General features: G+C 45.9%; 1 protein-coding gene across 7 annotated transcripts in view; it reads left to right on the top strand.

The window, feature by feature from the left end:
* Positions 1-8,315: 8,315 nt before the first annotated feature.
* The window catches only part of N4BP2 (NEDD4 binding protein 2), a 227,704-nt gene continuing 211,276 nt past the window's right edge, over positions 8,316-24,743 (top strand). For 3 of the 7 annotated variants that reach the window (XM_077477610.1, XM_077477609.1, XM_077477605.1), the window contains exons 1-2: positions 8,316-8,473; positions 22,243-22,336. The gene's annotated coding sequence lies outside the window, so the exon portion shown is untranslated. Of the gene's footprint in view, positions 8,474-22,242; positions 22,337-22,444; positions 22,482-24,743 lie in introns of all 7 variants that reach the window. The other 4 variants (XM_077477612.1, XM_077477606.1, XM_077477607.1 and 1 more) reach the window with 3 other exon arrangements.

The following is a 24,743-nucleotide window of genomic DNA, read 5'->3' as shown; positions in this document are numbered from 1 at the left end:
TAGCTACCTGACTTCTGTTCCTGTTGTGACCCGGCTTGCTTCCTGACGTTCCCGTTTCCTGCCTGCATCTGACCCCGGCTCGTCCCCCACTCTGCACCTGCCTGCTCCTTCTGCCACTCCGCTGCCAGCCTGTTGACGACCCGGCTTGTAATCTGATCCTGCTTCCGCTTCAGCCCCTGTTCCTGACGTGCCCGTTGTGTATGACCCGGCCTGCCTGTACTTGCCTTCTCTTCAGCCTTGAGGGTGCCACCATCCCTTCTGCTGCATCTGCACTCCTGCCTGGAGGGATCAGTTGTCTACTTGTTCCAGCTACCTGCCTACCACTTCTCTGGGATTTCTACAGACACCTCTACAGCCCGGCCGAGTGCTCCGATCCAGCTCCAGGTTCAGCGATCCTACCAGGCACTCGTGCGACTCTGCATCTCGGTGCTTCCTGTCGGCTCTATCAGGGACTCCGAGTCAGAGCTGTAAGAGAGGCCGTCCTCTGCATATCAGGCTCCATCACCAGGTACGTGACATCCTCCCTACGCATTTCGTCACTAAGGGACGTGGTCACGGGGTATGGGCGGCTTGCTGACGCACCGCTAAAATAGTAAAAACAATAACCAAGCCTCGGTCTGACCCCCGGAAATGAAACGGAAGACGCCCTCTTGGTTTGAGGAAAACAACACTATCTAATGCTATGGGAAAAAAAACACCCATATATCTAGCAATAGAGAGAAATAAAAGTTATTGGACATCTAAATCCGATCTGTACACATTTAAGTGCTGATGGCAACACAAATCAGGTAAGAAATAAAAAATGTATCCAAAAAGAAGGACTCCCAGAGGAATTCACTTAAACGATCAAGATTTGACAAATACAATTAAATCACAACTACAAAAGAATTTAAAAAATGACCAGTTACACTTACCGGTAACGGCTTTTCTAGGAAATCTTCCAGCACGGCACACCTGAGAGATGACTGGTCCACCTGACAGGAAACACAATCAACAACAAGTTTAAAAGTTCCCACCCCTCCTTCAGACCCTCAGTTATGGTAAAGAAAAGCCCACACCAGTGTCAGAGGGAACATTCTGTGAGGAATGAATATACCACACCAATAAAACAAGAGTAGGGAAGTAGGCCTGCCGTCCTGGAAGATTTCCTAGAAAAGCCGTTACCGGTAAGTGTAACTGGTCATTTTCTCCAATCATCTTCCAGGACGGCACACCTGAGACGATAAGCAAGAAGTTCAGGCCTACCTTTAGGGTGGGACAACCGCTTGTAGGACACTCCTGCCAAATGCCAAATCCTGAGGGGACAACAGCTCCACTCTGTAGTGCCTCAGAAATGTCCTATGGCTCGTCCATGTTGCTGCTCTGCAGATCTGGTCGATTGAGGCGCCTGCCCTTTCTGCCCAGAAGGTCGCCAGGGATCTGGTTGAATGCGCCTTAAGGCGGGCTGGCACTGGTTTCCCTGCCTGCCTATAAGCAATAGATATGGTTTGTCTGACCCATCTAGCCATCGTTACCTTAGAGGCTTGTAGACCCTTTCTCTTCCCTGAGAAGGTGATCAATAAGTGACTGGACCTCCTAAAGTCTCTCACCCTTTCTAAATAGACTAGGAGACAGCGCCTGACATCTAAGAAATGGAACCTTTCCTCTTCCTTATTCTTGGGATTCTGGCAAAAGGACGGGAGAATAATCTCCTGTGAAATAACGAAGCCACTTTTGGCAAATAAAGGGGATCCTGAGTGAGGATTACCCTATCTTCTAGGATACGCAAAAACGGTTCTTTAATTGAAAGGGCCTGTATACCACCCACCCTTCTGGCCGTAGTGATAGCCAGCAGGAAGGCCAACTTAAATGATAAAAGTCTAACAGAAATTTGAGTCACCGGCTCAAAAGGCCCCTTTGTTAGTGCATCTAATACCAGGGACAGGTCCCATGGAGAGCAACTGACCGACCTGACTGGGACTACCCTTTCCCTGGCCAACAAAAATCTTTTTATCAGTGGTTATTGTCCTAGCTCCCTGTCAAAAAACACGGACAGGGCTGCCACCTGGACTTTGAGGGTGCTGACTGCCAAACCCTGGTCCACCCCCTCTTGAAGAAAGTCTAGGATGGTAGGTATCATCTGGAGAGCCCCCTCCTTAGACTGCATAAATTTTTCTGGTGACGCCTTTCCTACTGAGGAGAAGAGTGTCTATCACTCTCTCCGAACAGCCCCTGTCACAGGGTATTTCCCTCTCAATAGCCATGCTGTCAGAGAGAGACGTCCCGGTTCGGGAAAGGCATAAGCCAGCCTGAAATCCCACCCCTGTACAAGAGCGTCTATCCCTTCTGCTTCTTGATCCTTGTAAAGGGAGAAAAACCTACGGACCTTCACATTCCTCCGGGAAGCGAACAAATCTATTTCTGGCTTGCCAAAATGTCTGCACACCAGGAAGAAGATTCTTTTGCTCAATCCCCATTCTCCCTAAAGGATGGGCTGTCTGCTTAGGAAATCTGCCTGCAGATTGAGTGAGCCTTTTATCTGAATCGCTGACAGTGAAAGGACCTTAATTTCTGCTTCCCCAAGGATCTGTTGTGCTAACTCCCTCAGTTTGCCTGACCTTGTCCCTCCTTGGTGGTTTAGGTATGCAACCGTGACCAGGTTGTCTGAGAGGACCTGAACCTCTCTGCCCTGCAGCTGCTCTTGGAAATAGTCTAGGGCTTTGCCTACTGCCAGAAGCTCCCTGAAATTGGAGGATTCCCTGGCTTGGCTGCGGTTCCAAGACCCCTGGGTATATAGGTCTCCCAGATGAGCCCCCCAAGCGCTGGCGTCCGTGGTCAAGACCAATGGGTCTACCTGGGACCAGGGGCGACCTTTCAACAGATTGTGTGGGTCGAGCCACCACTGCAGAGAGAGAGAGACCTCCTCTGTGAGGGACACTCTCCTCTCCAATGTTTCTCTTTTTCCTCCCCATGAGGCAAGTAGGAAGGCCTGAAGCTGCCGAGAAAGTAGTTGTGCCCAGGTTACTGCCGGTATGCAGGCGGTCATGAGACCCAGCAGACTCATATATCTCAGAGAGGCTTCTCCTCTTTCGAGAAGGGTGACAACCGCGTTCTGGACCTTCACTACCTTTTCTATTGGTAGGAATACCCTCTGTGCCTGCGAGTCTAACAGGTAGCCTAGGTATAGTTTGGATTGAGATGGCGTCAGTGAGGACTTCTCCTGACTGACCATCCAGCCCAAGGTCTCCAGAGTCTCTAACATGATGTCTCTGTCTATCACCGCTTGCCTCTCATCCACACTGTAGATCAGCAAGTCGCCCAGGTAGGTTATCAACCCTATCCCCTGCAGGTGTAGGTATGCTACGACTTCGGCCATCACCTTTGTGAATACCCTTGGGCTTGCCGCCAGCCCAAAGGGAAGAGCTCTGAACTGCCAGTGTTGTACCTTCTGCTGTATGCATACTGCAAAGCGTAGGTACTTCTGGTGTTCGGGAGCAATGGGTACGTTTAGATATGCGTCCTTCAGGTCCAGAGTGACCATAAAGACTCCTGCCTGAAGATGTTTTCTTACTGAATAAATACTCTCCATTCTGAACCTCTTGGGAAGTAATGGGTTGAGTCCTCTCAAATTTATTATTAACCGAAATCTGCCTGAGGGTTTTGGAACCACAAACACGTGTGAGTAAAAACCCTGGGACAACTGACTGGCTGGTACTGGAGCAATAACCCCTTGCTCTGCCAGCTCCTTTAAATTTCCCAGTAACCCCCTGGCTGGGTCCCTGGGAAGAAAGGTAATAAGAAAATTCTGTGGGGGAAGACTCTGAAATTCCAGTCTGTACCCCTCCTTTAAAAGATTTCAAATATATGGACTGTGTAATCCTTTCCCACTGGGGAAGGAAGTCGCTGAGTCTTGCGCCTACCCTTACGGTGGCGTCATTTGCCTTCTTTCTGAGAGGCTCCGGAACTGGAGAAAAGAATTTCACTTTTTTCTTTCCCCTTTCCAAGGTTCCACTTCTTCCTCTGTTCAACTTTCCCCTTATGATGAGTCTTTGAGTGGGGGCCTCGAAAAAAAAATCTCTTACCCCTTTCCATCTAGGGCCTCACAGGGAACTTCTTTCCCTTTTCAGTAGACCGGGACAGGATATGATCTAGTCCTGACCCAAACAACAGGGAACCCTCAAAGGGAATGCCGCATAAGCGAGACCTGGAAGTGAAATCTCCATCCCAGGTCTTTACCCATAGGGCCCTCCTGGTGGAGTTTAGAAGTGCTGCTGACTTAGCTGTGGTCCTAACAGTCTCCACCGCTGCATCTGCCACATACGCTACCGCTCGACTGATTACCTCCAGCGAGTCTACAATTTCTTTAGTCTCCTTACCCCGGGAGACGTGATCCATCAATCTGCCAAGCCAGGCGTCTGCATTTCTGGCTACACAGGCGGAGGCTAGGGCCGGCGCCATTCGCTTCCCAGGCCCTTTTGAGTAATGTCCTCAGACTTTTTATCCATCTGATCCTGGATGTTTCCAGAGTCTTTCGAAGGGTAAATCAGACCTCTTAGACACCTGTGCTAGGGCCGCATCCAAACGAGGAGTTTTAAAAAATTTCTCCTCCTCCTCATCCCTAAAGGGACACCTTCTCTTCCAAGCTTTCAGTTTGAGGAGCTTACATTCAGGTTCCTTCCATTCTCTGAGGACTATATCCTTCAGAGACTGGTGGATGGGAAAGGTTCTGGCCTGTAACCTTCCTAGGCCCCTATACACCCTATCCTGTGCAGAGGGGACCTGGATATCTTCTGAGGTGTAAATGGCCTTTAATAGGCCTTCCATGTCCTCAGTCGAGAACAAAAGTCCCCTAGGCTTAGCCTCCCCCTGGCTATCCTGGTCTGAATCTTCGTCCCCAGAACTAAAATCTGGGACCTGACCTTCCTCCACCTCAGACAACAGGGAGACCTGGCCCTGGGAACTTTCCGTATAAGATGTGGAAAAGTTTTCCTGTGAATGAGGGGTCTCTCTCCCAGAAGGACCCTCATCCTGACTCTTCAATAGAGTAGTTTGGAAAGACTGGAGGGTGGCTAACATCTCTGACTGTAAGGGCCTACATTCTTTCACAACCTGGGTGGTCTCCTTGCCTGCGAGCTTAAAGATACATCTTTCGCAGAAAGGCTTGCTGTGGTCTTGTGCCAATTTAGAATTACAATAACCACAACGCCTGGACTTCGAAGTAGCCTTTCCTTTAGACCTACAGGCTGACCCCTGGGTAGAGCCTTCAGTCCCTGGAAACAGTAGAAAATAAACAATTAGCTACTCATGTCCTAAAGGGGCAAGGGGGGTCTGCCTCAGAGTACCCTGCCCCTACAAAACACAGCTGGATCACTCACCTCCTGTGGCGACCTCAATGGCTGTTTGCTCAGACGGACCTTCCACTTCCATAGCGATTTAGCTGCCCTGCAGGATCGCTGGATCAGGTGCTGTCTTGAGCGTTCCCCTTGTTTGTCTTGGAGATGCTGCAATGCATGAAGCGCTTTACCAGAAATGCTGCCTGGGTGCTTTCCACTGCACCCTCTGCCGTTTAAATGACCGCTGATTGGCGCCATTTTTTGGAGGTCCGTCGCCCGGAAATGACGTCGGGCCCTCCCGCTGGACTTCCAGTCTTGCGCAGTGATGCTGGAACGCACGCCGGCGTCCAGACCCAGCGAGATCTCCTCTATCCGGAAACTCGATGCCCGGAAGTGACGCGTCTTTCGACGAACTTCCGGACATGCGCAGTAGTGCTGGAACGCACGCCATCCGCGTTCAGCACTGCTTGGAAAGATGCAGCTCACCGCCTCCACCAACGAACACAGTTCTAGGTAAGGCACAAACACAAATGGGGAGCAGCACGATTAGGACAACTCCCCTGTCCCCTGCGGCTGAAAACAAGGCTTTCCTGAGGAAAGACCTTGAGTGAGGATTACCCTATCCCCCCCAGGTGCCCCTGGGGGTTACACGAGACCATCACAGACCCTGTCTGTCTGAGTCCCAGGAAAAATAATCCTGTTTAGAGAAAAACGGGGTCCCAGACCCCTCAGAAAAAAACAAAAAAGGAGAAACTTGGTTTTGCTGCCATCCTGTGGGAAACACAATCAAGAACTGAGGGTCTGAGGGAGGGGTGGGAACTTTTAAACTTGTTGTTGATTGTGTTTCCTGTCAGGTGGACCAGTCATCTCTCAGGTGTGCCGTCCTGGAAGATGATTGGAGAAAATAAGATTCCATCGTTGAAGGGAGATCAAACCTGCCAAATTAGATTTTTATGGGACATATATATGAAAGCACTAAATTAACCCACTTTATCAAACATACCACATGGGTGGTCCGCAACCTACCAAAGGTCAGACCATTAGGCGATACCATATGCAAAACATCAATTCTACATACACAAACACCCAAAATGTAATAATGAAGAAAAAAAATGGAAAAATGAAAAAAATTAAATAAAATATAGAAAATAAAAAGAAAAAAGAAAATAAAAATAAAAAATGAAAAATTGAAATATGAAAAATAAAAATAAAAAATAAATAAAAATAAAAGATATAAGAAATAAAATAAGAATAGAAGTAAAATTAAATATAAAAAAAATATAAAAAAAATAAAATAAAGAATAAAAATTAAAATTAAAACAAAACAAATAATAAACTCCTAAAAATAGATGAATATTGACATTAAAAACATAAAATTATATATATAAATGTGAAAATACATATAAATATAAAGATAATAATGTAAACCATACATTTCTAGGAATTATCAATGAAGCAATTGACGTCAACATCGATATTCAGCCCAAAGGGGGTGTAGCTCTTTAGTTTATGCACCCAGGCCATCTCTAATCTAGAAATGCTACCAACCAAACAACCACCCCTCCAATTCGGCCTATATTTGTCAATTCCAAGAAACACCGTGTTAGAGGGATCCCTATTATGGACAGTTAGCTAATGTTTGGAAACCGAGTGCTTAGTGAACCCTTTTCTGATGTTGTTTATATGTTTATTGATACGGACCTGTAAGGGGCTCTTGGTCCGCCCACATACTGCAGGCCACATCGACACTGAAGCATATAGACAACACCAGTAGTGGACCAGGTAATAAAAGAATCAATAGAAAAAGTTTTCAAAGTCAGGAAGAGGAAAACTAGTGGTCCTTCTTGTAGTGCATCAATTCAGTTGGCATACCTGGCATCTCCTACACTGATAATATCCTATGAGTTCAGAGAACAAATTTAATCTCTCCCTTGGGGGTTCAAAACATTAGGGGCCAACTTATCTCTAAGATTGGGCACCCCCCTAAAAACCACCAGTGGTTTATCTGGTAGAATGGCATTCAGGACCCTATCGTTCTTCAAAATATGCCATATTTTTTCATAATATTTTTTACGCTAAAATGTTGGCGTGAGAAGTTAGTAACAAAAGGGCATCGATAAGAACCATCAGCACCCTCGTTAGTAATTTTAGCCTTCAGTAAATCGACACGATTTGTATTAATAACTTGAAAACCAAAAACTAAAAACCAAAAGAAGATTAATGATATCTCGGGTATCCTTCACATAAGAGGGCATGGTACGAATTAAGGGTAATTCATCTTTTGTCTCATTATAACCCTCCCTTACTCTATCTAAAGGGAAAATCATATGTTTTGCCAATAGTTCTACTTTATTGTGACGCAAAGACAATAAAATACACATCAATGCATGTTAATGTAATAGATACATTATTAAGTGTTCAAATTTCCAAGCACATCAAAATGAGTCCCTTACAGTACCATACCTCCCAACTTTTTGATATGAGAATGAGGGACACCTATCAGCAAAAGTATGTAGGCATAGGACACACCCCCTGCCACGCCCCCTTAAAGGAGAATTGTACAAAAAAATTATTAGTTAAACCCACAAGTGCTTTTTTTTTTTTTTACTACTACTATTCCTTTATATTGGCTTTGGATTTACAAATGCAGCAATTTAGAAATCAGATGAAAGGTTTAGCACTGCGAAACACTTTTTGATAGATAAAAAGTGCATTTTATATACGACTATATAGATCAGACCAAAATGAGTGACAAATGAGGAAAGAGGGACATTGTCCCATATCAGGGACAGTCCCTCGAAATCAGAGACAGTTAAGAGCTATGCAGTACTATGTGCATGGAGTTAATGGTAACATTTCCTCAGCTACAGCACAACAAACCCAAGCACACAGCTCACAACCTCAAACACAACTCTCACGTTAGGCTTCCTCCAAGCCTGCAGGGGCGATCGTCCTCTCCGCAGCCTTTAGCTGCCGTATTGTTATTGTACGGCGAAGCCCTTGTCTTTTAAACGTAAAAGGTGTAGGTCACGTGAGGCGCTCGGGTCTCCTGTGGTTGGCTGGCTGAAGTTCCTGTTTATTTGGGTGGCGATTGTCCGGTGTGGCTCGTTCACGTGCAGAGACAGCGACGTGGGGTGAGTGGGAGTGTCAGCCCTCTGGAGGTAAATATAACGAGAGGGGAGAAGGGCTGTGAGAGAGGTAGGGGTAGGTTGTGTGGACGGGGAGGATTATGGGACTTAGCTGTATACAGGGTGGCTGTGTAGTAGATGCATAGAACCATGGGAAACAATGACAACAGCTAAGGGGGGGCGGGGGGGGGGGAATCTGCAGTACTTATTGGTCCCTACCATGTGATCGCCGTGATCTGTCCACAGTCAGCTATCAGGACCTCATAGCCAGGACAAGACTTGTATACATGGAAATATTTGCTGAATGGTAATCAGGGGACAGTTTCCAAGCAGCCAGTCTGTAGGAGAAGTTATACACAGAGCATGGTGGTGTATCATTACCTTCAGTAAGTCTCTGATACCATAGTAACAAATATAATAAAGAATGAGATATTTATAAAAAAACGTGTTTGCATTTTGTGCAGGGCTGGTTGCAAGGATTTTTGACACCCTAGGCGAAACCTAATTTTGCTGCCCCCTTGGCTCCTCCCCCTTTGCCCTGCCTCACTTTTTGTATGAAGCGTCCATCAAATGCAGCCTCACCAGCAGCCATCAAATGCCATTGGCGAGTACGGGGGGTGTGTACGTATCTATCTGTACTTGTACTCGGTCTTAAAAAAATGGTATCGGGACAACCCTAGATGGAGGAGACTGATCCACCTGAGTGTATGATTGTCAGAGCCTGCAGAGACCAGCCTGGGGTAAGTGAGTTGTACAATACTACTGGGCTCTCCTCTGGGAGTTAGTGTATGGGAGGGGGTGGTAGGCTGCAATCTCCTCATGCTGTGTGTGGAGGACTGATGGCAGCCCACTGTGCTTGGACTTGTATTGACCTCTGTGGGGGACTGAGATATGGCAGCATCCTATGCTGGGACTTGTGGCCCCCTAGGCTGTGGGGGGACTGAGGAATCTTCAGTCCCCCATAGGGGGCACTACAAGTCCCAGCATAGTAGGATGGCATTCTTCAGTCCTCTAGTCTAGGGAACTACAAGTCACAGCATAGCAGGCTGCTCTGACAGAACAGAAGGAACCTGGGAAGAAGGAGCTCTCCCTGCACTGAGGGAGACTCGTGCTCAGAAGGATTGAGAGGACTTTTGGAGGTGAGGACAGGTTTACTGGGGAGGGGGGGGGGGCAGGGAGAGTAGGATTTGTGCTTGTAGGGGAGATTTGGGGGAATAAGAGAATTGGTGTAAGAAGGAGGGTGGAGTCTGGGCAGTATTTTTGCTGGAAGGAGGATTTGGGATGAGGGGGATTTGGGGGGGGGGGGGGTACGAGAAGTCACATAAGTTATATAAGAAAGGGAAGTTTGGGGGATTTATACTGGAAGGCGGGATGATTTGTGCTGTGGGGGGGGGGGTTAAGGAGGCAAGGGTTTGTGCTGGAAGGGGGTATGTATTTAGCGGTGAGGATTTGTGCTAAGAGGAGGGATGGGGGGGGGGGGGGGGGTTAAGATGGAATGAGGGGATTTGAGTTGGGAAAGGGGAGTTGGAGGCAAGGGTTTATTCTGAGGAAGGATTAGTGCTGAGATGGGGCTTTGTACTGCAAGGGAAACCCCAGCACAAATCCTCATAAAACTGGGGGTGAGGATTTGTGGTGCTGGAAGGGGGGATATTTTTTCTGGTAGAGGTAAGTTGGGGGGGGGGGGGGTTATGCTGAGAGGGGATATTCGATCAGAGGAGGGATTGGGGGGGTAAGAGAATTTGTGAATGGAAGGGTTTTGGGGGGGGGGGGCGGGTGTTTATTTTAGAAGGGGGTATATGGGGAGTGATGATTTTGTCTGAGAGGGGCATTTGTGCCAGAAGCGGGGTATATGGGGGTCACTCTACAAAATTGCAAGGGCGGAGCTGTGAAGAGAGGGCTGGGTACCGACATGAGGACTGGATTGGAAGCTGCTTCAGCCTGTACTGACACTGTGGTGGTGACTGTAGCGGCCGGAAAGGGCAAACTTGTGAGTACCTGGTGGCCCTGCTGAGTGGAGTGGCGCACACACACACACACACGCACGCACGCACGCACGTTTCTTTGGTAAGAGAGCCCCCCCTCCAGCTAGCCTAGGTGTGAAGAGTGGCAGTGGGAGTACCTGGGTTAAGTGGCCCTGGCCTGGGGGGAGGGGGGGGGTCTCTTAACAAAGAAACACATGTGCCACTCCACTCCGCAGCGCCAGGACCCAGGTACTCTATAACATTAACACATTCTGAACTATGTAAGTAATCTCACTCTATGTAAGCACACCCCTTTAAGAAGCGCCCAATATTTAGTGAAACTTAAACCACACCCACTTTTCAGCATGCTGCTCAGTGTGCCACTTTTTTCCCTTTCACGTTGCAGGGGGACCCACTTTGGATTTTGCACACAGGCATGCTGATTTCATGATACGCCCCTGCACGAGCTTTGGTCTGAAATGCCCGGCGGCTTGTAACAATGTCCTGCCTTCAAGACAGCGACAGACAGAATCAGTGTGACGTGTGTCATAGGAGCCGCAAGGAGGTATAGGAAGCGGGGACTTTGTTACAGTGGCCTCCGGAGATTCAAATCCAAGCTCAGTGACAGTAGGCGATTGTAGCCGCACTGTGTGATCCAGGGGCACTGGTAGGCTGCATTTGGTGGGCACTGATAGGCTGCATTTGAGGCATTAATCTCTTGTATAATGCCTGCGGCCTCTGACCATGTCTTGTTTCATGCCTGCAGTATGTCTGGGGGCTCTTTCTATCTGTGTCTGTTATAGAGACCCCCCCTCCAGGTCTCATTAGAGTACTCTCTTCCTGTATTTTCTTTATTGTTAAGAGATCATAGGAGGATCCCAGGGTATTGTAGACTCCTTAGGGGCGCATTTCTGTGTTTGATTTGTTGCCATAGAAACATTTGTAAAGGGGAGGAGTTAGATGACCACACCCATGTGAGGCTGCCAGAAATATTTCTGCACCCAGGGGTCTGTGACCCTAGGATTGGCCCTGCTCCACCACCGCTGCACCTCTTTCACTATGTGCAAATGGAGCAGCGGCTGCCTGCTGATGTTAAGACTTAGTTGCTTGCTGAAGAGAGTAGGAACACCAGTGGCCGGGCACCCTAGGCAGCTGCCTAGTGGTAGTATCGGCCCTGATTTTGTGTCGCATGCTTAATCCTGAGTCAGACATAAGATAATAATTGGGAGTGGTAATTCAGGAAGGGGCGGCTGATGTCATTTCCCTCCAGTCCTTTTGTCTGTACACCCAGAGGCACACCTAACATACTGTGCCAAGTGTTCAATAAAGACAAGAAATTTCAATTGTGTTATCAGCTTAAAGTGTTTGTAAAGCTACAGCTTTTTTTTAAATAAAAAAACAAAACAAACTTGTTATACTTACCTGCTCTGTGTAATGGTTTTGCCCAGAGCAGCCCGATCTTCCTCCTTGGGTCCCACGCCGGTGCCCCTGACCCTTCTTCAGCCAGCAGGTCTCACTTGTCAGGTGGAAGCATTTGGAGGGCTCCACTGCTGCCCGATTGCTTACACACCAGCTGTGTATCCTGGGCTTTGCGTACTCATCTGCAGGACTGGCATAGGTAGAGGGGAAGGAGGAGAGTGGACACACGTTTGTTTTCCCCACCCATCTTGTTCCTGACCTTGAAGCGACGTGTATGATGTCACTTCCAGGTCCCCATTGGCTGATCGAATCCCAGTCACCATGGCAACTAGAAATTGCGTTCTGGTGCCTTAGCTTTTGTCGGCTCATTCACTGTTGCAGAGATACACAATTTGTATCACCCGATGTTGTGACATACAATCCCAGGCGGCGGAAGGTAATTTTATTTCTTACATTTAGCCCTGCTGTGGGCAAGTAGCAGGGCTCACTTGTCAATTGGAAGCTATGGTGGGACTCCGGTGGTGCCCGATTGCTTCCATGCACGCAGGTAAAGTGCCCGCCCCCCTATAATGTATCCCAGACTCTGCTTGCCCATCTGCGGGCCTGCAACTGGAAAAGCACCTAAAGGTATAGGGCAGGGAGGAGAGCGGACACACGCTTACAGGTAAACTGAGTATACAGAGAAAACCCGCGCAGGCAAAGGGCGAACATGCGAACTCCAGGCAGGTAGTGCCATGGTTGGCATTTGAACCAATGACCATGACCAGGAAGAACTCGGCCTTTTATAGTGGTGTCTCCTTATTAAACCCAAAAGCAAAAATATAATATATTGGAGATAAACAATCCTTAAGTCTGGATTCATGTCTATGCTGTTGTGGTTAATGTGTTTTCAGGCGCAGTTGGTGTTTTTTAAAGAACAAAAGATTACAGCGCACACACATACAAAAATGACATTTACCATTTAAGCCCCGGACCAATTTGCAGCCCTTTTTGCGATTCGGCACTGCGTCACTTTAACTGACAATTGCGAGGTCGTGCGTCGTGGGGTCCCACACAAAATTGTCGTCCTCTTCCCCCCCCCCCCCCTTTTTTTTTTTTTTTTTTTTTTTTTTTTTTTTTTTTTTTTTTGTGACTGCGACATTATGGCAGACACATCGGACATTTTTTACACATTTTTGGGACCATTGTCATTTATACAGCAATCGGTGCTATTTAAAGTGGAAGTAAACCCATGGATTTAAACAGGTTAAAAAAAAAAAAAAAAGGCATGCCGGGAATGCTAACTGCACATTGGCTGTGCTCTCAGCCAAACTATCAAACCATCTAATGGCTGGTGTCATAACGAATCGCATGTGCAGCACCATAGCAGTTGAAGATTAAACGGAGGCAAAGATGGCAGCTTCCTTGGCTGAAAACGATAGGGGAGTTTACTTCCACTTTAAATGCACTGATTCCTGTGTATATGACACAGGCAATGAAGGAGTTAACCACTAGGGGGGTAGTGTAGGGGTTATGTATGACGTTATGTGTTTTTTTTTGTTTTGTTTTTTGTAGGGGGCATGGCCTGGCATGTGACGCCACTGATCGCCTTTTCCTATAAAAGGAAACAGACGATTGGTGACAGCCACTGTAGGAAGTACGGGGAGAGGTTTGTTTACACAGACCTCTCCTCGTTTTTCAGCTCTGTGACCCGATCGTGGGACACCAGCAGCGATCGGGTCCACTGGTCCCGCGGCCACAGTCACGGAGCTCAGGACCGGGTACTTAAAGAGCAACGTACCGGTACGTGTTTGTGCCCAGCCGTGCCGTTCTGCCGATGTATATGTGCAGGAGGCGGTCCTTAAGTGGTTAAAGGCAGGTTAAGTGGTGCAAGGCAGGTTAAAATACCTGAACATATTTGGCAAAAAATATGGGGATTTGGGTGCACCATATGGCCACTACTGCATCAAAGTACCCCTACGCTATTCATAGAGTGGAAGATCCTGCTTCTCGAGACCATGGGAGAAATACACTCCTCTATATGGGAGAACTAAAAGGACTTGTAACACAGGTGGACACTAATAAGGGGGCAATGGTGTGCTCCAGCCCAGGGGATCTGGTCAGGACTTTGTCTAAGCTAAGTCTTTGTCTATTGGTGTTTTTAAACCCGCATTTTTGATGCATTTTTGCATGCCGTTTTCATGCATTTTTGCATCCTTTTTTTTTTTTCCTCTTTTAAACACACTGTGAATAGCTGGTTGCTAAGGAGCGAGCCGCCGCATCCTTAACAACCGATTTTTGGAAAATCCCTAATTGAAAGGGATATCAGTACCCCCCGGTACAGTGGGACTTTTAAGGCGAACAGTTTATTTATAAAAAGAAATATGTTTATTCAAAATTTTTTTTTTTTTTTACATAAAAAAAAAAGAGAAAAACAACATATACAAAGAAGTCCATACACAATATTGATAATGTATGTGTGTGCGCACACACACACACACACACAAAATCTCTGAGCAAAATAGATTCTATAATCCTATATGTGAGCTCCAGAAGCCTGACAGAAGAAGAAATTCCCTTCTTCAGAGGCCTGTTTATAGGAGAACAGATATAACTACAATCTGAAAAAGAGATTCAAGAGGAGAAATTCATTTAACAGGCATGTCTATCAAGGCAATTATTACACCTGCATTCGTCCAAAGTACATACCATGAGTCATTAGCTGTCAGTGGGGTTCCCCGCTGGCTGATGGCGGAATGTAACAAAAAAACGAATTGCTGGCAGAAAAAAGAGGAAAGAAACGCCATACCAGACCCCCGGAATCCATAGTCGGGCAGAAACATTTGGGTGGCAGCCCAGGCGCCCCCCCTATAGGTAATCACTTTAGCATTATGAAGGAGGTCTGGTGCTAGAACGGCATGCATGCCAATATGTAACATATATTGCAATCAATGTTTTCAGGCATAGGTGTCCCGATGCCTACGTTTTGTACGTGTGTTTATATGGGAGGCCTCAATTGTTTGTACATCGCACTGCATTACATTCTTTCCCTGCCTTTATGGCTAGGAAAACTGTCAACGGCTCCGGAAGTGACGTCATACAGGTTACTTCCGGGTCAGCAACAAGAAGGGGAGGAGAGCAGATGCACGTCTCTTCCCGGTGGCACACTCTGTCACTTGTGGGCCCACAAATGGGATGGGCAAGTGGAGTCTGGGATACATAGCAGGGCAGAAGCATTCGTGTGGCAGCCCAGGTGCCATCTGGACGTGACGCCTGGGATTTGTCGAGTCCTACATTATGCGTAGCTGAAGCTACATACAGTTTACTACTACTGCATCAGTTAGTTAAGTAAATTATTCATTTGGACCAGCTTGGTCCAAATGAACTATTTAAACTTTACTAAAATTCAGAGATCAGCTTTATGGATTGGTAAACTAAGCTATATATGTTTGTTCATTTTTTTCTTTTGTATTAATACTGTTTTAAATTGGTGGTCAGCAGAGACGTGACCCCTTGCGCTTCTGGTCGAGTGGAGTTATGGCAGTTGCAGTGGTGGTCGGTGGGAGGAAGAATGACCCTTGCAGCGGTGGTCGGTGAACGACCCTTGCAGCGGTGGTCGGTGGGAGGAAGAACGACCCTTGCAGCGGTGGTCGTGGGAGGAAGAGCATTTCTAGGCTAGTGTTTAGCAGGAGAATCGGCACCACTTGCGCTGGTGGCACAAATTGATTTGCCTACACACAATGGTGCAGCTTCTTTAGGGCGGATTGCAGGCGCTATTTCTAATGCTATAGCGCCTGCAAAATGCCCTGGTGTGAAAGCGGTGTTTAAAGTAAACTTTTACAGGGAGGCAAGCCACATTACGTGGGAGCAGGGCACATTACGTGGGAGCAGGGCACATTATATAGGAGCAGGGCACATAAAATGCGATCTCTGAGTCTGATGATCTTTACATATTAAATTATACACCACCCTTTTTTTTTTTGTTATTATCCAATTAATCGAAGCGACAATCGGTCAACTAATCGATTATGAAAATAATTGTTAGTTGCAGCCCTACTGTATATCTAGCTGTAACTTTTTTCTTTGTTTTGGATACCATGGAATAACATTACAAACCCTGTTTTTATTGCTGTGTCTGTCCCTGCTAGGTAGAATAAATCCATCTGTTTTGGTGACAATTGTGACCAGTGGCGGCTGGTGATAAACATTTTTTGGGGGGGGGGGGGGCGCAAACAAACCTCTGCAAGGTCCTTACCTGCAAACAGAGCCTCCAGCCTTGGCTGTCACTACCCCCCCTGATTTTTTCTTTTTTTTCTTTATTTTTTTTTTTTTTTTCTTTTGGCACATTTGTCAGCGTGACACGCCCATTTAAAACACAAAGTGTAGTGTCCCTGGCAGTGGTGGCTCGTCCACTGCAATCCATTGTGGTGTGTTTGTTTTGTTTTTTCCAAATTGTTGCTCCCCCTCTTTTGAAGCCACAACCATCAAAAGCAAGGAAGAAAAAAAAATTGGACAGTCTATCAAGAATCAAAACATTCTTTATTAGTTGAACTTAAGTACCAACATTGTAACAATTTGTCAGTATAATAGACTTCCTGTGTAAGTGAAAAGTTTAACCACGTAAAGCAGAGTTCCACCCTAAGGCAGGTGTCTGAGATTGGATGTGAGATCGCATGTGATTCGTACCGCACTGCAGTGCAAACCACATGCGATCTCTGTGCAATGCGATTTTAGCCATAAAGATAGTATGGCTGAATTTGCATCGCATTCGGCCCAAACTCGTACAGGACCCTTTTTTTGGTCTGCAGCAGAATCGGATCACATGGGTGTTCACCATGCGATCTGGTTCCTGTTCGAGTTTGCAGATTGCACTGTGATATGCAAACTGAGTTGGGGGTGTCATTAACTTTTAACTGACACTCCCTGCAGTTCGCATAGGGCAGTGTGAACTGCCGCCAGGAGACATGCGATGCAGGAACCCGCAGTAGATTTGCAGCGTTCCTGCATCGCAGCAGTGGGAACCAGCCCTTATGGCTGAAATCGCATCGCACAAAGATCGCAGGTGGTTTGCACTGCAGTGCGGTATGAATCGCATCCGATCTCGGACATCGCAGCAGTGGGAACCCTGCCTCAAGTGTAACTTTCGCTCATTGGAACCACCCTCCTCTCCAGTGTCACATTTGGCACCTTTCAGGGGGGTGCAGATACCTGTCTAAGACAGGTATTTGCACCCACTTCCGGGCATAGACTCCCAATGTACTTCCATGTGAATGGCCCTTAGGCCCCTTTCACACGGGGCAGTCCGTTTTTTACTACTCCGCTTGCTCAGTGGGGATCGCTCTGTTGATCCCTGCTGAGCCGGTTGGATGACAAGTTCGTCTTTTTACTCTGTGCAGGGACGGACCTGTCAGAGTCCGCTCTCCCCTATGGGGGGATCGGATTATTACGGACCGCCTGTCTGTTTTCATCCGATCCGGCAGGCGAATGGAAAATAGGACATCCATCCGTCTGGATTTATCGGATCGGGGCAGATTGGATGTCGGCGGACGTGTCACCGCTGACATTCGACGGGATCTGAATGGTCCACATGTGTGAAAGGGGCCTTAAACTGTGAATTGTGACGTATGCACAATTTCAGGTAATGTGGTTTTTCTCTGTCTTGTAGGTACATACAATTTTGATATTTGATATATTTGTTTATTCAAAACAGCCTTATCTTATATTTTACAAAACAAATGTAGGTTATATTGTGTGCAATAAAATTAATGTTGGTGAATTATTTACTATATTGATTTGTTAAACATTACAACTGCCATCTTTTTATTCTACAGTTCCGAAAATATGTACGTTTTGACATTTCAAGACAACAATGCTAATTTTATTGTGTGTGAAAAAAGGAGAAATTGGTCTGGCAGCAAAATGGTTGATTTTGATAATGCAGAAAAAAAAAACTTTAAGGGACCAGAATTCTTTGGTCTATATTGGGTCCCCCCCCCCAAACTCCACTCAAACCATTTCATGGCATTCAAACTGATACATTTGTTAATAAAAGGGCTAGTGTGTCTCTAAATTAAAGATGACTGTGACATTTAATAAGAAACCAGTTAAAAGGTATGTAATCTAATAATGAACTCCTTTTTTGGTCCCTTTTAGTCTTTTAACTATGCCAATTAAAGCTTTTCGTTATATCTGATAAGAGAAAAAAAACTGTTGATCCTGTCAGCTGATAATGTCTGGGTTCTCTGCCAATGCTGCAGTCTTATTTGCATTGTTCCTGGACAGGAGGAGGTTTCTGTAGACCAGTCCTGTCTTTGTTGTGCTGCCATAGGACAGTAAGTGAGCGTTGTTACTGGCAGGATCACCACAAGAAAATAAAGTAGAAAAAGAAATCCGTTGCATTTTACTTGGAGAGGAGGAGTTTTCTGTAGACCCGTCCACATCTAAGACTGCTGTTTTGGGGTTTCAGACAACAATAAAATTAAAGTGATTGTAAAGTCTTGTTTTAAAAAATCAAAAACAAACATGTTATCCTTACCTGCTCTGTGCAATCGTTTTGCACAGAGCAGCCTGGATCCTCCTCTTCTCGTGTCCCCCCTCGGAGCTCTTGGCCCCCCCCTCCTGTCGAGTGCCCCCACACAGCAAGCAGCTTGCTATTGGGCCACCTGAGCCAAGCTACAGCTATGTGTGTCTATTCAGACATGGAACTGCTGTTTGGTCCCACCCCATCTCTCCTAATTGGGTAAATGACTGACAGCCACAGAAGCCGCTGCTGTGTCTTAAAGCAGCGTTCCACCCTCTAAGCTCTTTTTATTTTTTTTTAAAGTCATCAGCTACAAATGCTGTAGCTTCTGACTCTTAATAAGCACACTTACCTGTCAAGGCAGCCCAAGATGTCGGGCCCCCCAAGGCCGATCCGTCTATTGGATCGGGTGCAGGCGCTGCCATTGTAACTTACAGCCCGTTCACACCTGAACGTTTTGTAGCCCTACGCCTGAAGCTACAAAACGCTGGAGGGGAAAAAATCCATTATTCTCAATGGAGATGGTTCACATCTCCACTCCATGTCGCCTGAAGCCCTACGCCTGAAGCTCAAACAAGTTCCGGACCCTTTTTTGTCGCGCGAATTGGGCTGATTTGGGCGTTTTCATTCCCATAGAAACTAATGGAAACGCTTGAATCGAGCGTTTAGCGCGACAACGAGCGTTTCTACGGGCGTTTTGACGCTGTATCTGCTCAAGAAAAAATAAGCAGATGAAAAATATTTTTCCTATTGGCTGAAAAAAAACGCCGAAGTTAAAAAACGCTCGTTGTCGCGCGTTGTAGTGTGACAAAACGCTCGTTGTCGCGCGTTGTAGTGTGACAAAACGCTCGTTGTCGAGCGACAAAACGCCGGTAAAAACGTTCAAACACGCTACGCTCAGGTGTGAATGCAGCCTAAGGGCCGGTTCACACAGCGAGGCGCGGCGAGGCGTCTCCGACTTGCCTCGCCGCGACCTGCGGGGACCTCAGCGGCGACTTGCAGAGGACTTCTGTATAGAAGTCAATGCAAGTCGCCCCCGAAGTCGCCCCGAAGTAGTACAGGAACCTTTTTTCTGAGTCGGAGCGACTCGAGTCGCTCCTCTCAGAACGGTTCCATTGTACAGAACGGGGGCGACTTGCGGGAGCGAGGCGAGGCGAGCCGTGTCGCCTCGCATCGCCTCGCTGTGTGAACCGGCCCTAAGGGAATCCAGCAGTGGAGCCTTCAGGCTTCACCAGCAGTTTCCCACTGTGCATTTGCAATTCACACGGTGCTTTCTGAATGTCCCCATTTTCTTCTGGGACACATACACAAGTCCCAGAAGGCAGCGGGGGAGAAGGAGCGCTCGTGGGCAGAAGAGGACATGACTTACTGCGCTGCAGCTGGGCTAGGATGGAAGTACACTATGTACTTCAAAAAAGGTTAACAGAAAAAAAATTGATATCCAAAAATGAGGGATGGTCTTTAGTTTAAGACCACCTTGTAAAACTGGGTGAAACTCTGCTTTAATGCATAGAATGCATTAGGGCCGGTTCACACTGCGGCGCGAGGCGAGGCGACACGGCTCGCCTCGCCTCGCTCCCGCAAGTCGTCCCCATTGAGTACAATGGAACCGTTCTGAGAGGAGCGACTCGAGTCGCTCCGACTCAGAAAAAAGGTTCCTGTACTACTTCGGGGCGACTTCGGGGGCGACTTGCATTGACTTCTATGCAGAAGTCCTCTGCAAGTCGCCGCTGACCCCCCCTGCAAGTCGCGGCGAGGAAGTCGGAGACGCCTCGCTGCGGCTCGCAGTGTGAACCGGCCCTTAGGATAAACAACTTTTGCCTTTACAACTCCTCTAAGAGGGTCTAATGCCGTGTGCACGCGGTCGGACTTTCCGGCAGAAAAAGTCAGACGGAATCATTTCATCTGAAAATTCCGATCGTATGTGGGCTTCAGCTGACTTTTTTTTAGAAAATTCTGACGGACCTAGAAATGGAACATGTTTTAAATCTTTCCGACAGAATATATTTCCATTGGGAAAACCATTCGTCTGTATGTTGTTCCGACGGACCAAAAATGATGCAAGGGCAGCTATTGGCTACTGGCTATTGAACTTCCTTTTTCTAGTCCTGTCATACGTGTTGTACGTCACCGCGTTCTAAACTATTGGACTTTGGTGTGAACGTGTGTAGGCAAGTCCGTTTCAGTCGAACTCCATCAGAAAATGGTTGTATGTATGCGGCATAACTGTTTCTCACACTATCCACAACAACAAAGAAAAAGTTTGCCCACAGGCACACTTTAATCTGCAGAAAACCTGGACCTGTGGGAATGCTTATTAACCCCATTGACAGCTAGCAGCCCTGTTGATGGCTGTCAGATTATGTTGTCACTGATGGCTCCTGTCCTCACGAACAAGAATCTGGAACCAAAAGCAGGGGTCTCAAACTGGCGGCTTTCCAGCTGTTGCAAAACTGCAAGTCCCATCATGCTTCTGCCTGTGGGAGTCATGCTTGTAACTGTCAGCCTTGCAATACCTCATGGGACTTGTAGTTTCGCAACAGCTGGAGGGCAGCCGGTTTGAGACCTCTGAATTAGAGTGATTTCTGTTCATGTGATCGGCTATGACATGGTAATCCCATCTAGACTGGATGGTAATTCACAAAATATGATCCTTCAGCCTGCAGATATCGGTTCACTTCTATTTAATGCCATAATTGTCAGATACAATTTCAGTATGCAAAAAAATTTAAGAGAAGTATGGACTTTAAAAACAAAAAAAAAATGTATATTCCCCTTGGTGGATGCAGCATCAATCCAATGTTGCATCTGTCCCACTTGAGAACTGAGCACTGGGTTGTGGAGGGGGTGGGAGGGGCTGGCTCAGGCTCTCAGCAGATTGTTGAGAGGCTGAGACATCATGCTTCAGCTTAGATGGATCACAGGAGTGTAGAACGTATGGCACTCCTGTGATCTATAATAAAACCATGTACCAGAAAAAAGCCTTAAAGTGGTTGTAAACCCTTACAACACACTTTGACCTACAGGTAAGCCTAGATTAAGGCTTACCTGTAGGTCCAAGAAATATCTCCTAAACCTACACGGTTTAAGGAGATATTTGCCCGAAGACAGGCACCGCTGTCAACGGCGCATGCGCCGTAGACAGCGGCGCGCAGGCGCACTGAGCGCGGCATCGTCCATGACGAAGATGCTGCGTGTGTCGGCTCCCGTGCGCATGCGCGGGAGTGACGTCATCACGGCTTCGCCGAATGACAGCGGCAGAGCTGCGAGACCCCACCGGGAAGATGGATGCGCCGGACTACAGGGGACAGCAGTGACTTCGCTGGCTCCTGTTTCAGGTAAGTGACACATAATGGACTACTATGCGATGCATAGTAGTCCATTATGGTTTACCTTTGCAGGGAATGAAAGAGGAAGTAAACCCATTAGGGTTTACTTCCTCTTTAAGTGTCTTTGAAAAAAAGACATTGAAATTTGACCTGCATATTTAGACATCCATAACCTCTTCATGGGACAGGTTAAAGCCATGTGCTTTTCCTGCAAGTTGAAAAAAGTGAGGTCACAATCATGGCTGACAGGGTTAAAAAAAAAAAAAGCTTACAAGATTAGATGTACAGAATGAAAAGCTTTTGGCAAGTAAGATGGGTCAGACCAATAGGATTTCATTTGTATATTTTGCTGTATGCTTGGACTTCTACTTCTACATACAAAATCCTGGTAAGCGCCATGTTCCTGCCACTAGGAACAGAAAAACTGTTCAGGTATTTCTATGAGAGCTATGGCGTTTATCAAATTATAGTTAAAACTTTTACATACGTTTACATATTGTTAGATATGTTACAAAAAGCATCTGTCTGACATAAAGCTTAGCAGCTGTTTGGACAAAGGTCTGTTGGTAATGTGTTCTGTTGGTATGTTCACAGGAGACCTTGACTGCAGACTGCTGCTCACTGATAAGAGAGTTGATGTTGGTGTGCAAGCTGAGAATTTGAAGGAGAGCTGCATTTTGTCTGTGCGGTAAGGAATTTTCATAACCTTTTAACTGACTATTTTATTTTTTTCATAAATAACTTGCTGTGCTAATTCTTTTTAATAAGGTAAAAGTTTGGCTTTTTTTTTTTTCAGTTCATAGCAAGATCTGATTGTCCAGTTTTGTTTCAAGGTATTGAAAATTCTTGGATATTAAGTACAAAGGAATTGCTTGAGCTTACCTGCCAGCTGCAAAATGCATGCTGATTTCCTGAACAGATTTATGTGTCTACTAAAGGCCCTGGCAATAGACCTAAAGGGGTATTGGCAAGTGAGACGTTGGGGTTGATTTACTAAAACTGGAGAGTGCAACTTCTGGTGCAGCTCTGCATGGTAGCCAATCAGCTTCTAACTTCGGCTTGTGATAAGTGGCATTAAACCCTCCTATCATTTACAACCAAGAAAGCTGCCATCTTAGCCTCAGTTTGATTTGCTTTAGCCATCGTTCTGCATGTTATCAGTCATTTAGTTTTACATTTTTAGTTTAGTTTTTTTTTTTTTTTTCTTTTGTTTAGTTTAGTTTTACAGTTGAGTTGAGAGCACATGCAGTTGTGACAGTTATCGTTCACAGCATGCCTTGAATTTAACTTTTGTTAAAAAAAAAAAAAAAAAAAAAAAAATTCAATGGGTTTAGTTCTGCTCGAAGTTGACTGCCTCATTACCTTTTATTCAGCTCTGGTGCAAAAAATGTACATTGTTCCAGTATATCCAAAAAGTTAAAATATGTACACATTATACCTCTGAACCTGCTTCTGGTTGTTTCTCTTTTGGCTATTGCGTATGCCACTTGTGTTAAAGAAGAACTCTAGGAATTCCGTTACTATTTACAATTCATAGTCTAAATGAACGATGGGAGTGAAGCAATCTCTGGAGAGATATGGCTGTTGTCTGCTGGCCTGTCCCTCCCCTCTGCTGTCCATTCACATAAGCCTTTGTATTTTGTGAATGGGTTTACATAATGTAAAGTGTTCCATGATTGGGTAGGAGGAGGATAGGGGCGTGCAGAGCACCACGTTGCAGCTTCTGCATCATATAGAGAAAGCTGTACTATACCGCATCCATGTACTCCCAGCGCTCAGTAAAACCATCAAATGTATATTAGAGATAAATCCAGGAGGTGGCATACACCTAGTTAGATTCAACGTAGCTGTAAAGTCAGCAGTGTATCACATTATCCATTCTAACATTTAAGTTTAGCAGTGTGTTTATTTTTTTTTAAATGTCTCAATACCTTTTTGAGGTCATCCTATAATGTTGTCAAGTGATTACTGGTTTGCTGTTCCTTAGTACAGGGACTCATCTGGGAGGGGCTGATATTCCTCTGCTGACATATATAACATGGCAGCTTTAACAAAGAGGAGGGGAGGAGCAGCTGCAGGGGAATCAACTTTCAATCAAGGCAGGAGGGGTGGAGAGGGGTGCACGTTAACACAGACTACAGAACATGAAGGTGGAAAATAAACACACTGTACTCCTGCACAGCATGTCTATACACAGAGAAGGAATGACAAAAGGCATAAACTGACCATGCACTCATGTATCAGCAGCCATGTTTGCCGTGGTCAGTTTACACACAGGAACAGAGGCACAGGCAGAATCAACCAGGTAATATACTACACAGAAAGGATTAAATAACATTGCTGTTACTATCTTATTAAGCAACACTGTAAGGCTGCAATTTTTTTATTTTATTTGTGGTTTACAAACAATTTTAACCTATTGTAAACCAACACTTTTTAACCACCTCCCACCCGGCTACAGCACATAAGCTGCGTTGCGGCTCGATCCTGTGATCCTTATGATGAGCAGAGATTGGGATATTGGCCCTCCCAATCATGTGATGGCTGTGTCCAATCACAGCATAAACAGACGTGTGTTTGTGACAGTTCTCCCTGCCGAGCTCAGTGGGGGAAGCTGCAGCTCTGTGACAGTTCTCTGTGTGAGGATGATTTTATACAGAGAGCTGGGCCCCCCCACAAACAGTACACCAAGTACCACCGATACACCTGTCAGTGTCCCCATAAAACATCTGTCACAGTGCACAAAACATCTGTCTGTCCCCCATCACCACCAACACCAAACAAACCCTGATTTGGGTTATTTTTACCAAAGAAATGTAGCAGCATCATTTTTGGTCAATTTCTGAAGAGAAATTACTTATTTGCAAAATTGTATAACAAACTAAGAAAAGAAAAAAAAAAAAAAAAAAAATATAAATATAAATATATATATATATATATATATATATATATATATATATATATATATATATATATATATATATATATATATATATATATATATATATATATATATATATATATATATAATTTTTTTTTTCCTCTTTTTAATTTTCGGTCTTTTAATTTTGTAGTGTAAAAAAAAAAGAAACCAA

The sequence above is a fragment of the Lithobates pipiens genome, unplaced genomic scaffold (assembly GCF_037356315.1).
Source record: "Lithobates pipiens isolate NorthernLeopardFrog02 unplaced genomic scaffold, aLitPip1_a1.2 Scaffold_13, whole genome shotgun sequence".
In the NCBI taxonomy this organism is placed as follows: domain Eukaryota; kingdom Metazoa; phylum Chordata; class Amphibia; order Anura; family Ranidae; genus Lithobates; species Lithobates pipiens.
Note: the sequence above shows the minus strand (reverse complement) of the source record. Positions and strands in the feature narration are given on the sequence as shown.